The 12,496-nt window shown below is 44.4% G+C and overlaps 1 protein-coding gene across 6 annotated transcripts in view; it reads right to left on the bottom strand.

Moving 5' to 3' along the window:
- Positions 1-12,496, bottom strand: part of Rbks (ribokinase) — a 117,418-nt gene that overhangs the window by 14,366 nt on the left and 90,556 nt on the right. The gene's annotated exons all lie outside the window — the stretch shown is intronic.

Below are 12,496 nucleotides of genomic sequence, written 5' to 3'. Positions count from 1 at the left end.
TTTGTAAGGAAAACCACACAAGTGAGGTGTCATTCTTGTCATATCAAGTGTTATGTACGACCAGCGTGACCTGTCACTGATGTTACCCTTGGTCACCTAGCTAGAAGAGCCTTTGCCAGGTTTCTCCACTGTGAAGTCACTCTGCTTTCTCTTTTCATGTTGTATTCCTGTGAGGCAAATCACCATGCACATGCCATTCCTAAGGGGCGAGGAGTTATATGTGAAGTTATGCTGTGTCTCCTTGAGGGTGGAGTATTAATGTAAATTTTTTGAATTATTCTGTACGTGAGATTTGTCTCTTTTCTCCTATTTATTCAGTCACTTATTTATATCAGGATGAGCTCATGGATATATATTTGGGCTGTTATCCAGTACATCATTTTGTTGTTCAAACTGTTCTAGCTTTGGCCACTGGGAGCTTTTTTTCGTTTGTCTCCCAGGCCCCCCACATACACAGCTCAATCATTCTGTTTTGAATGCTTGCTTTCTGCTCTATTACAAGCTGCCCCAGGGTCATCTCGTATATTCTCTGCCTAACCAGAGAATTAGTCATTTCTCCATTACCAATGAATGCATGTAGAGTGGTGAGAGACGTTCAGATGTTATTCATAAACTAACTACAGGGACTTGGCAGGTTTCTTTCCATTTTCCACAATCCAAGTTGGAGAAGGCCATAGAGAAGCAAAGAGAAAACACCATGAAGTCCATCGTCCTCTGCCTTCAGATAGGGAGACACTCCTCATGTGTTCATCTGACAGCTATGCTTAAAACAATTTAAATGTGACTACACAGTCTCACTTGAAAAAATTCTGGCATTTAACACCTGTCAGGGGTATTTCCGGTTTTTCACTGTTGCTGGTTCCTGAGACTCAAGACTTGCACGACAAATCCTGAGGCTGTTCTTCAGCTCTCCTTAGACTGTGTCAGCTATAGCTGAAGTACTCAGAGAGCTGTGTGCTCAGCAGTGATGGGCAGAAGGAAAGAAGCAAAATCTACTGTGGATTAAGTGCTGAATACTGTGGCAGTTCATAAATGCTATTAGATATTAAGCTTGGAAGAAAGCCTCCTTTGAAGAAGAAAGTCCTTATAGTCTAAGCTAGATTTTTAGAGAGAAGGCAGGCCTTAAAGAACAAAGACACCAGAGGAAGAAGGATCAGAATGAACAGAAATCCAGGTGCAGTGGCACACACCTGTAAACCCAACACTCTGGGAGGCTGAGGCAAGAGGATCGCAAGTTCATGACCAGCCTGGGCAACTTAGTAAATCTCAAAATAGGAAATAAAAAGGGGGGGGGGTTGTAGCTCAGTGGAGTACCCCAGGTCAAATCTCCAATACCAGGGGAAAAAAAGTTATAGCAAACTCTAAGATTCCAAGACCTGAGTCCTCCTTACATTACGCACAAAATTAAATTACAGGCAGATCAACTGGGTGAAGTGTCACACACCTGACCCAGTATTCTGAAAAGCTGAGGCAGGAGCATCACAAGTTTTAGAGACTTAGTGAGATCCTGTCTCCAAATTCCAAAGAGCTTATTGTGCTTTTTCCATAAGCACATGTCTTATTAGTACAGTACATATTAATCTTACAGAGCATTTGGTTTCATTGTTCGGTCTGCCCTGACTGAACAACCCTGTTTCCAGGACTCCAACAGAATCCAGAGCTCCTACAACTTAGGGATCTACAGACAGAGATGCTGACTGCGGCATTGTCTCCAAAGGCAGACCACTGACTATCAAGTAGGAGAATGGATGAATAAATGATACATTCTCATTATGGAAAAGTATGCAGTTTATGCAGTATGTGTACATACCCTAGAGAAATGTCCATTAGTTAAGCTAAAAAAAAGGTTTCAGTATAATCTCATTTAGAGGAGGAATGAGAGAAGGAAAAAAGAAAAGTACCTATAGTATATGAGTGTTCATGTATTTTTTTTTTTTTTTGGTACCGGGGATCAAACTCAGGTCCTTGCGCTTGTGCAGCAGGCAGTGAAACCACTGAGCTAAATCTCCCGCCCTTTCATGTATTTTTTTAAGAACACAGAGAAGAAGAAGGATGGATAGGTATCAAGTTGTTACACTTGTTTTTCTTATTTGCAAGGTGTGAGGGCAATAATCTTTTTTCCTTTATGTACTTTTATATTGATTTTATATAAGCTTGTAATATTTAAAAAAATTTTAAGATAATAAAAATATATAATGACCAGGTAAGCCACACCTCTGTGAGTCCTTTTTTTTTTTTTCTTGGTACTGGGGATTGAACTCGACCGTGGGCTTGTGAGGCAGGTAGTGGAACCACTGAGCTAAATCCCCGGCCCTGTGACTCCTTTTGACCTGGCATCCTGACCAGAACACAGCACGTGGCTGAGGGGGAAGCTGCCTCATGGACAGGAATTCGTTTCTCATGTTCCTGCTGGCTAACAGGGCATTTAGCTGGCTTCAGACAAGACTTTAAAAAAACATTTGGAAATATTGTACCATAGCACAGGTTCTCATCTGTGGAAATCAGTTAAGTCAATCTTGTAGAAGAACAGAATGAGCAGAGCTCACTGGAGACTGGGAAGGGCAAGTGGAGGGGAAAGGAGAGAAGTTTAATAAAGACCATCAAAACAGAGTGAAGGAATTACTTTTGGTTCTTCTATAGCATAGTAGGGTAACTATTTGTTAAAACAGTCTATGATACATCTTAAAATGACTAGATGAGTATGAAGTTCCCAGTGCACGACAGTGATTATGGTTGAAGAGGTGGAAATGCTCATCACCTTGATTTGATTATACGCATTGTATTCATATATCGAATTTCCATAATGTACCCCATAGGGATGTACTAACATTATGTCTCAATTTAAAAATTTATAAGAAAAAGTAAAGGAAATATTGTACTGGTATGTGAAAACATTCGATTGTAACCACTTAAATTGCTTTTCACCATTGCCAAAGCCAGTGAAGCAGTTTGGCAGAACTGTATTATTTGGGCATGAAGGATTTTCACAATTTAATTTTTTTTCATTCACAGTACTCTACACTGCTGAGAGACAGCAAAATTAAGTTCTTCCAGTTCTAAAATGGGAAGGAGAGTTCTGGTTAGAATGGCTATCATCAAAAAGATAACAATTAGGGCCGGGGATTTAGCTCAGTGGCTTCACTGCCTGCTGCGCAAGCGCAAGGACCCGAGTTTGATCCCTGGTACCAAAAAAAAAAAAAAAAAGATAACAGTTGCTGGTGAGGATATGGAAAAATGGGAATTCTCATCTGCTGTTGGTGGGACTCTAAGTTAGTACAGTCATTATGGAAGACAGTATGGAGATGCCTCAAAACACTAAAAATATCCTATGATCCAGCAATTACACTACTACCTACACACCCAAAGAAGATGAAATCTTTATATAAAAAAGACATTTGCACCCCATGTTTATTGTAGTACTAATCACAATAGCCCAAACATGGAGCCAACACAAATGCCTTTTTTTTTTTTTTTTTTTGGTACTGGGGATCGAACTCCGGTCCTTAGCTTGCAAGGCAGGTGATGGAAGCACTGAGCTACATCTCCGGCCCAACAAATGCCTTTTGATGGAAGAAGAGAGAAAGAAAATATGGGATTTTTATACAACAGAATACTACTCAGTCACAAAAAAGAATGATATTCTGTCATTTGCAGCAACATGGATGGAACTGGAAAATGTTATGTTGACTGAAACAAACCAGACACAGGAAGACAAATACCAGATGTTCTCATGCATGGAAAGCAGTAAGTCAACTTGTGCAAGTACTAAATGAAATACAGACACTAGTGACAGGGAATGTAAAACAGAAAGAAATTAAAAGGAACTAAAGTATTGCAATGCGAGGGCACTGACCTCATTGAAATCCACGGAGGGGTTCATAGCTGAATGGCTATTAGGGGGTGAGGCTCAGTTGGAGGAAGTGGGTCCTGGAGTTGTGCCTTTAAAGGCTATGTGTTGTCCCCAGCCCTCCCTCTTGGGCTCTTTCCTGTTCTCTCTGGGACCTGGTGTCGTAAGGTGAGCAGCTTTGCTCTGCCACACCTTTCTGCCCTGATGTTTCTGCCTCACCACAAGCCTAACAGCATTGGAGCCAGGTGATTATGGACTGAAACTTCTGAAATCATGAGCCAAAACAGGTCCTTCTCCCCTTGTTTTTCTCAGGTGTCCGGTCACAGAGATGAAAAGCTGATAAACACACTGTGTTAAAAAAATATATACATTCAAGAAAGTGGGAAGTTTTCCCACAAAGAAAACTCTAAGTAGGTGTCTTCACTGGAGAATTCTTGCAAACATTTAAGCAAGAAGTGATACTAATCTATACAGACTCAGAAAATAGAAGGGTCGAGCGAACACTTTCCAAATCATTTCGTAAGGCCAGCATTTCCACGATACCAAGGCCCGACAATGACATTACAAGAAAAGAAATAGATCTGCTGGGCATGGTGGTATACACTTATAATCCCAGCACTTGGGAGGCTGAGGTGGGAGGATCACTGTGAGTTCAAGGGCAGTTTGAATTATATAGTGAGACCCTGTCTCAAAAACAAACAAAAAAACATAGATCAACATCTCTCATGAATATAAATGCAAAATCTTGTGTGTGTGTGTGTGTGTGTGTGTGTGTGTGTGTGTGTAGTACTGAGGTCTGAACCCAGGGTGTTTCACTGAGCTACATTCCTAGCTTTAAAAATTTTTAAATTTGAGACAGGGTCTCACTAAATTGCCCAGGCTGGGCTTGGATTCGCAATCTTGGTAGCTCAGTTACCCAGACTGCTGAGATTACAGGCATGTGGCACCATGCTCAGCTCAAAATCTTAATTTTTTTTTTGGTACTGGGGATCGAACTCGGATCCTTGTGCTTGCGAGGCAGGCGGCAGAACCACTGAGCTAAATCCCTGGCCCCCTAAAATCTTAAATTTTTAAAAGTGAACTGAATATATATGTATGTATATACATACATATATATTCATAAAATCATATACAAATCATGACCAAGTATAATTGACCCAAGGAATTCAAGAGTGGCTTAACATTTATGCAAAGTCAATATAGTTCAATATATAGGTTGGGGGTGTAGCTCAATGGCAGTGTTTCCCTAGCATTGTCCATGGCCTCAGATTCAAACTGAAGCATCACAAAGAACAAAACTTACTACAGTATCAACAGGAGCAAGAAAAGTAAAAAAAAAAAAAAAAAAAAAAAAGTAAAAATTTTACAGTCATTCATGATAAAAAATTCAGGCCTTTTGAAATAGAAAGTGTAACTTGATCTTGACAGTATTTGTGAAAGATCTACAGTGGACATCGCATGTAATGAGAGAGACTAAATGGTTTGTCCTGCATATTGGGGACAAACCCAGGATCTCTGTCCTTACTATTTGTACTCAGGATTGTACTGGATTGCCTAGCCAGTGTGAAAAGACAAGAAGAAAGGTATATACACTAGAAAGGACGAAGTCGCTTTTTCTTTGAAGATAGCATAATGGCGGGGATTTAGCTCAGTGGTTTCGCTCCCTGCTGCGCAAGCACGAGGACCGGAGTTCGATCCCTGGTACCAAAAAAAAAAAAATGAAGATAGCATAATGACCTATGTAGAAATCCTAAGAAATTCAGCCAAAAGCTACTAGCTGGGTAACAGGTACAAAGTCAATAAAAAAAATTGCATTTCTGTATACCAACAATGAACAATAAGAAATCAAAAATTTCAAAACAATACCATTTACAAGAATATAAAAATATGAAGTGTTTAGGTCTTAATTTAACTAAATGTGTGTAAGGTCCACATACTTTTGCTAAAGAAAGAAGAATTAATAAAAACATAAATAAGGGTGAGAAATTAATGGGCTAGAACACTCATTATTATTGAGATGTCAATTCTGCCAAACTCAACAACAGGTTCAATTCAATTCCAATAAAAATCTCACTTGACAAAAAAAAAAAAGATATTTATGTATTTTGAGAATTATCAATAAAACACATGGCACAATGTGAATAACTAGTGAAACTAGGCTAAGAGTATGGGAGTGCTTGTGTTTTGTTGTTGTTGTTTTTTTTGGTACTGGGAATCGAACTCAGGACCTCGTGCTTGCAAGGCAGGCGACGGAACCACTGAGCCAAATCCCCACTCTGTTGTTTGTGTTTTGAGACAGGGTCTTGCTATGTAGTTCAGGCTGGCCTTGAACTCACTAGGTAGCCCAGGCGGACCTCAAACTCACAGTGATCCTCCTGCCTTGTCCTCCTGAGTTCTAGGACTATAGGAGTGTACCACCATGCCTGGCTAGATATTTTTAAAATTAAAAATTAAAAACATTATTAAAGAATTTAAAACCTGAAGCAGGGCATGGTGGCACCTACCTGTAATCCAAGCACTCAGATGCTGAGGCAGGAGGACTGTTGCAAGTTCAAGGGCAGCCTGGGTTATATAGTGAGTGCAAAGTCAGCCTGAACTACATAGCAAGACCCTGTCTCAAAAAACCAACCAACCAACCAACCCACCCCCAAAACCAACAATAGCCAAAACAAAAGACAACCCCCTCAAACCCTGAACACGTCACTATGTAAATTTCCAAATGGGACAACTTTTTGCCTCTGCATGATTTCAATCTTTAAAAAAAAATTATGGAGCCAGGGATTTAGCTCAGTGGTTTCGCCGCCTGCTGCCCAAGTGCAAGGACCCGAATTTGATCCCCGGTACCAAAAAAAAAAAAAAAAAAAAATTATGTGGGGCTGGGGATTTAGCTCAGTGGCACCGCACCTGGCTCGCAAGCCCAAGGTCCTGAGTTCGATCCCTGGTATCAAAAAAAAAATTTATGTGGGCCCCTGCCAGAAGTCACTGTGGAGCGACCTGAGAGAAACTCCCTCCTGTGTCTGGGAACACCCCAGAAACTGGGACAGTTTCCTCTGCAACCCAGGGCTAAGCTTGAAAGTTGCGGGGACTGGGGGACACTTCCTGGCTGTGACAGTGACTGCTGACAAACTGCAGTTCAAGACATCAGTGGCGGAACTGTTGCAACGGTACAGCCACAGCTGGTTCTTTTGTTTTTAACCAAGAACCCTGGCTGAGGCATTCCTTACGTGTTAGACTCTTCTGAGAGGTCAGAAATCTCATCTACATGTTTTCTTGGTAACCCCTCATGGTTACACAATCCCTTCAGAGTCGTGAGTACGCAACTGCTGCCTGCCGATGAGCCAACTCTCCGGTACGAGGAGCAAGACGCACGAGGTTCCACGTTCTTCACAAAAGAGGGCAGCAGTCGGGCCAAACAGACATAGAGCGGCCCCGGCCGACAGGGCCTTCCGGTCAGACATCTAAAGCCACATTACACCCAACAGTGGTTTAAAAGCTCTGCCTTTAAGTGTGCAAGAGGTGAAAAAGTGCCACTCCTTACAGAGAAGCGGAGGGGTAAGAAGGCAGCGGAGCGGCACCGCCTCAGGCAGCAAAGCGGCACCGCCTCAGGCAGCAAAGCCGCACCGCCTCAGGCAGCAAAGCCACCTCCTTTATATCCATACACAGGACACTGAGTTCATTTCATCTTTACAGTGACCCCCACCGCCAGCCCCCTCAGATGCGGGATTCCAATCTCAGAGACCCGAAATACTTTGTCCCTGGTCGCTAGTAAGAGCAGAGGTGCATACATCTGATTCCTTGCTCTGTTCAAGTTAAACCATCCAGTAGGTGTTTGTGGGCCGCAGGCAGGCAGGAGGGAGGAGGACAAAGGGAAGGAAATCACTGAGCTGAAGAGAATCTCTTTTCAGTACCTTTCTGTATTTCTCAGGACCCTGAATACCTTGTGCTTCTCTGTGTACAGGCCTGTGGCCCAGGAAAATCTGAACGCTCTTTAGGGCACTGATCATCTGTCGCCCGTGTTTTCCCAGTGCCCAGCCTAGTACTTTGAGTTGCCCCAACCTCGTGGTCCTAGGTCCGTCAGTTCTTCTCTTCACGAGGTCTCTCCCAAGGTGAGCCACGCGCGACTTTAGGCTGCCATGGCCCAGAGTTACTTCATACTCCCATTGTTGAATCTATTTATACCACAAGGCTTTCAAGTGCCGATAAACTACTTGGCTGTTGATTCACATCTTCAGTGTTACTATTTTTACACGTTGGTAAGATTTTTTTTTTCAAATGTAAAGTGCTTTAAAAGTAGAAGCTGTATTGTATCACTGTGATGTTCCTGTAAGTGAAGTATTTTCCAATCAATCATTCTTGGAATAATGGAACAGTTCTCATTGATACAACATGACGGTTTTAACCTTTCACTGAAAATTATTTTTGTGCCCAAAGGGGTGAGGGTATAATCCATCTTCCTTCACACAGCTACTCATGTGGCTACTATTCATTGCCTTCTCAGAATGATTTCCTCTTAAGGAAGAGCTGCTTGCACAGAATGGACGTGGCATTCCGAAATCCCTGCTTTCCCGAGGTCCCTCATACTCCAGGTTCTGAGAAGTTCTGGCCTGTGGTCCCTGGGAGGCCGCTGGTTATCAGTGCAGTGAAAGAACAGCAAAACCTGCGTCAGGGTAAACCCGGGCCTTCAAGGGGGCCGAGCGGGGCAGCATCGAGGCGGTGGGCAGTGAATGGCTGGTAAGACAACCCCAAGGGCAAAAGCTGAGAGGCAACGTGTGGGGCCAGCTTCCAATACGCGTAAGGCCCTACCAAACCTACCGGAAACCCTGTGGGGTCCTTACAATAAGGCCGAGGAAGCTGGGAGTCCAGGAGGATGAGCAGCGCGCCCAGCATAAAACAAAGGGAAAAAAGGTGGTAAATGGCAGTCAAGATTTGTAGCAAGGTCATCTGTGAGAGAATCCAGCAACAGAACAGGTGGAGATGCTACTTCTGGGAAAAGCGGTTGGGCTTTGGGTACTGCTCACATTTTCCCATTTCCCCGTGGGAAGGGCTTATGTTTTCTGTGTCGATGAAGAATGGCAGGGGTGACAGAGTGCAAACCATGACTCTCTAGTGCTGATCTTCTACATGGGGCCCGTTTTCCTCTGAGCTGGAGTCAGGTGCTCTGAAGAGAACGGGAACTAGAGCTGTCCTGAGCAGGTGCAGGGTGCAAGCAGGGGAACAAGGGAGTCAGACATTTCAAAAAAGAACATTTCAGATGAACAGCCAGGGAGTCTAACCAGGTTAAGGAGGAAGGAAAACCAGGAGGTGCTCAACAAGAAAATGGAGATATCCGAGGAAAGCGAACAGTGTAGAAGTGAGCGGGCTGGCTGTGGTCACACTTAGGACACGGGTTTATCACCGCAGCAGTGAAGTGGTTCCAGGCAGGCATCAAGATCCTGGCAGCCATTGTGGGAGTGGCAGTTTGAAGCTGAGCAGAGATGAAGAGTCACCCAGGTGGCGGGCACTCAGGAACTATGGATTTGGAAATGGAGGGTACCGGCGTCTCCCTGCATGACGGGAGCATCAGGGTGGAGAAAAATGGTGACTCAGGAAGCAAAGTGCTAGAGAATGCTCAGGAAAGGAGTCTGAGGTGCTGTAACCAAATGGCATGAGCCTCAGCAATGCGGGAAGCTTTCCAGGAGGGGAGAGAAGGGATGGCTGGAAGCTGCAATAAATGGGCTTCAGTGTCAGGAGCTGTTTTTAGTGTCACTTTTGAGGGCTGTACAGGGAGGTAAGGATGTGAAAAAGCTTATTTATGATGCACAGAATGGCCAGAGAGCACAGGTGAAGGTTTAGGAGGGGAGAAGCACTGTGAAATTGATCGAGGAAGGAGCACAGAGCAAGAGGGCATGCCTTCTGGTCCCTGGTATTGCTCTGGCCCATCCTTCGTTCTTTATCATGGGTCCCTCTTTCTCCTCCATTCCACTGACGTTGGTTTCCCTTGGGTTCCATCCTGGCCTCACCGTCATTCTCATTCCCCATCATTCCCTGGGTGTCTCAACTACTAATACAGCTTCAACTAGTGTGATTATGAGTCCTAAACCCGTTTCTTTAGCCCAGACTCTACCTTTGGATTTGTATATACAAGGGGGCGATCAAAATATACAGTGAAAGTTTAAATTAAAAACAATTTTGTTACTGTACAGTGCATACAAATTGCCATGAATCCATCTCAAATTACCCCCCTCACTTCAAACACTTACAACACTATTCTTGCTACCTTCTGAAGCAGTTCTGGAAATCCTCTTTCATGGCTTTATGAGGTGTGATACAAAACATGGTGAATGTTGCTGCCAAGGGGCCTTTAATGGAAAGGGAAGCTCATAAAAACATTATGGTGCATCATTATCCATCTTATTCACTGGAAATGGCATTGTGTGACTTTTTTTTTTGAGACAGGGTCTCTTTATATAGTTCAGGCTGGCCTTGAACTCACAGCAATCCTTCTGCCCCAGCCTCCTGAGTGCTGGGACTACAGGCATGCACTACCATGCTTGGCTAAATTGTGTGCTTCTGACTCTTTTCCAAAGTCAAAATGACCTTGAAAGGTAAATGTGTTTAATGTAATGCCTCAGGACATTGAGGCAGCTATGACAGTGCAACCAATAACACACATGAAAACTTCAGACTTCTAGAACTACTTCAGAAAATGGCAAGCTCCATGGGATCCATGTGTTGGGAGCAAGGGGGAGTGTTCTGAGGGGAATTAATGGCAATGTGTCTGTTATAACTCAAAAAATAATTTAAACATTCACATTATGTTTCAACCATACCTTGTATTTCACCTGTGAGCCTGTTCTACCAGGCTCATGTCTCTTGTGAGCAACTCTAACTCAGCACAACCAAACTGACCGTTGAACTCTGCTTTGTTAGTTGTGGCATCTTCACACTGAAAACCTGGGGTCTTTGGGATTTCTCTCCTATATACCTAAGTACCAGCTGCCAAGTTTAAATCCTGAGTGTTTCTCAGGTCTGTCCTCTCGTCTCCGTCCCTAGTCCCACTGCCCTGCTTCATGTCCACGTCACCTCTAGAGGAGCACATCCCTTCCTGACTGCTTACTCTGCCTCCCGTTGGGTCCCTTTCAATCCATCCTCTACACTGCAGCAGCTGCCACCTCCCTCTAGGCCTAGGGCCCTTTGGATGTTTCTCATCTTCCTCAGGATACATTTGAAGTTCCTTAACCTGTCACATGAGGTTCCCTGTACTACTCTTCCAGTTTCACCTCTTGCTTCTTCCTAGCTACTTCTGGGTCTTTGCTCATGGAGACACTTGGGCTTGGACCCTTTCCTGGATGAGCCCCAGTGTTCTAAGACTGCTCCAGGGATAGGCTTAGTCAGCACATACTGACTTCCTGGCATGCTGTGTTCAGGGCCCTGTGCTTTGGTGATCCCACTAGCCTAGGTCAGGTACTGCCTTCTCTTATGCTGGCTTCCTCATGACCCTGTGTCCTTTGATCCAATGCCATGCCAAGCCCAGCCCATGGCTGAAGCAAGTGCTGACTGCTCACACTGTCATGGGTGAGCAGGTGAGGAGCACATGCTGTCCCAAGTGTGCCCTGCAGGCGGGAGGGGAAGCAGGCTTGTGAAAGCCCTAGCTCACCAAATTCCACTTGACAGAAACATGGGTGAGCAAGAAGGAATGATGGGTATTGAGTGTGGTTTGGAAGAACTCCCGTGTGATGAAGATCTCCAAGGCAAGATCTTGTTGAGCAGCACAACAGACTCCGGCCCATCTCGCAAGGATGATGTCACCCGAGCCTTCATTTCTTAGGAATCTGTACCCATGCGGGATGATTCACAGCCCAAACTGCCCAGGGACCCCAACAGTTAGAGGAGCCCTTGCATTCCTCCAGGATGTCTTCATACATTCCGTCCGACAAGTAGATACCGATTTCTTTTCTTTTCAAAACCTCTCCCCACACAAAACTATTCAGAGCCTACATTGTGGACATGAATTCCTCAGCCAAGTTGTGGTTTAGAAGCTGGGGAAAAGCAAATGGGATGAAACATGACTAAATCACAAGTCAATGCACTGTTTCTTCTTCCTAAGAAAGGATCTTGCAGGGGGTTCAGGAAAGGGGAAGAGAACATATGTGAAATTCTAGGGTTTCTGGCACCATCTTGGGCCCCCAGATCCAGCCTTGCTGTCTACACTGGGCTGAGGTCAGAAGCCTTCAGGGGAGAGCGGTTCATGGGGCTGTGCCAGCTGCTGCTGTGATTGTCCTTTAGGCCAGCCCGGAGGCCAGTCCTACTCTGTTGTCATCTGAGCTCCAAGAACAGGACTCCCACTTTGTTCTCGTGTGCAGGAGGCTGAGGCCTAAGGCCTCTCTGGCCCTAGGAGAAGTCACTTTTTGAGCTCCAAGGGCTAATCTCTGACAGGCAGGAAGCATGGGGGTGATGACCAGGGAGAAGTGGCACAGAAAGAGCTTTAAATCCTGCCTCTGCTCTTTTCGTTAGCATTGTCATGTTTTTTTTTGGTCCTGGGGCTTGAACCCAGGGCCTCGCACATGCCACATGCTAGGCAAGAGGTCCATCCCTGAGCTCCATCCCCAGGCCAGCTCTGGCACCTTTCAGGGATCAAAGTATGTTATGTACATATGTGGAAATGTCACA

Source organism: Heterocephalus glaber, unplaced genomic scaffold, assembly GCF_053883595.1.
Source record: "Heterocephalus glaber isolate CG9 unplaced genomic scaffold, H.glaber_assembly_v1.0 deba00001457, whole genome shotgun sequence".
NCBI classification, from domain to species: domain Eukaryota; kingdom Metazoa; phylum Chordata; class Mammalia; order Rodentia; family Bathyergidae; genus Heterocephalus; species Heterocephalus glaber.
This window is presented reverse-complemented; position numbering and strand designations above follow the sequence as displayed.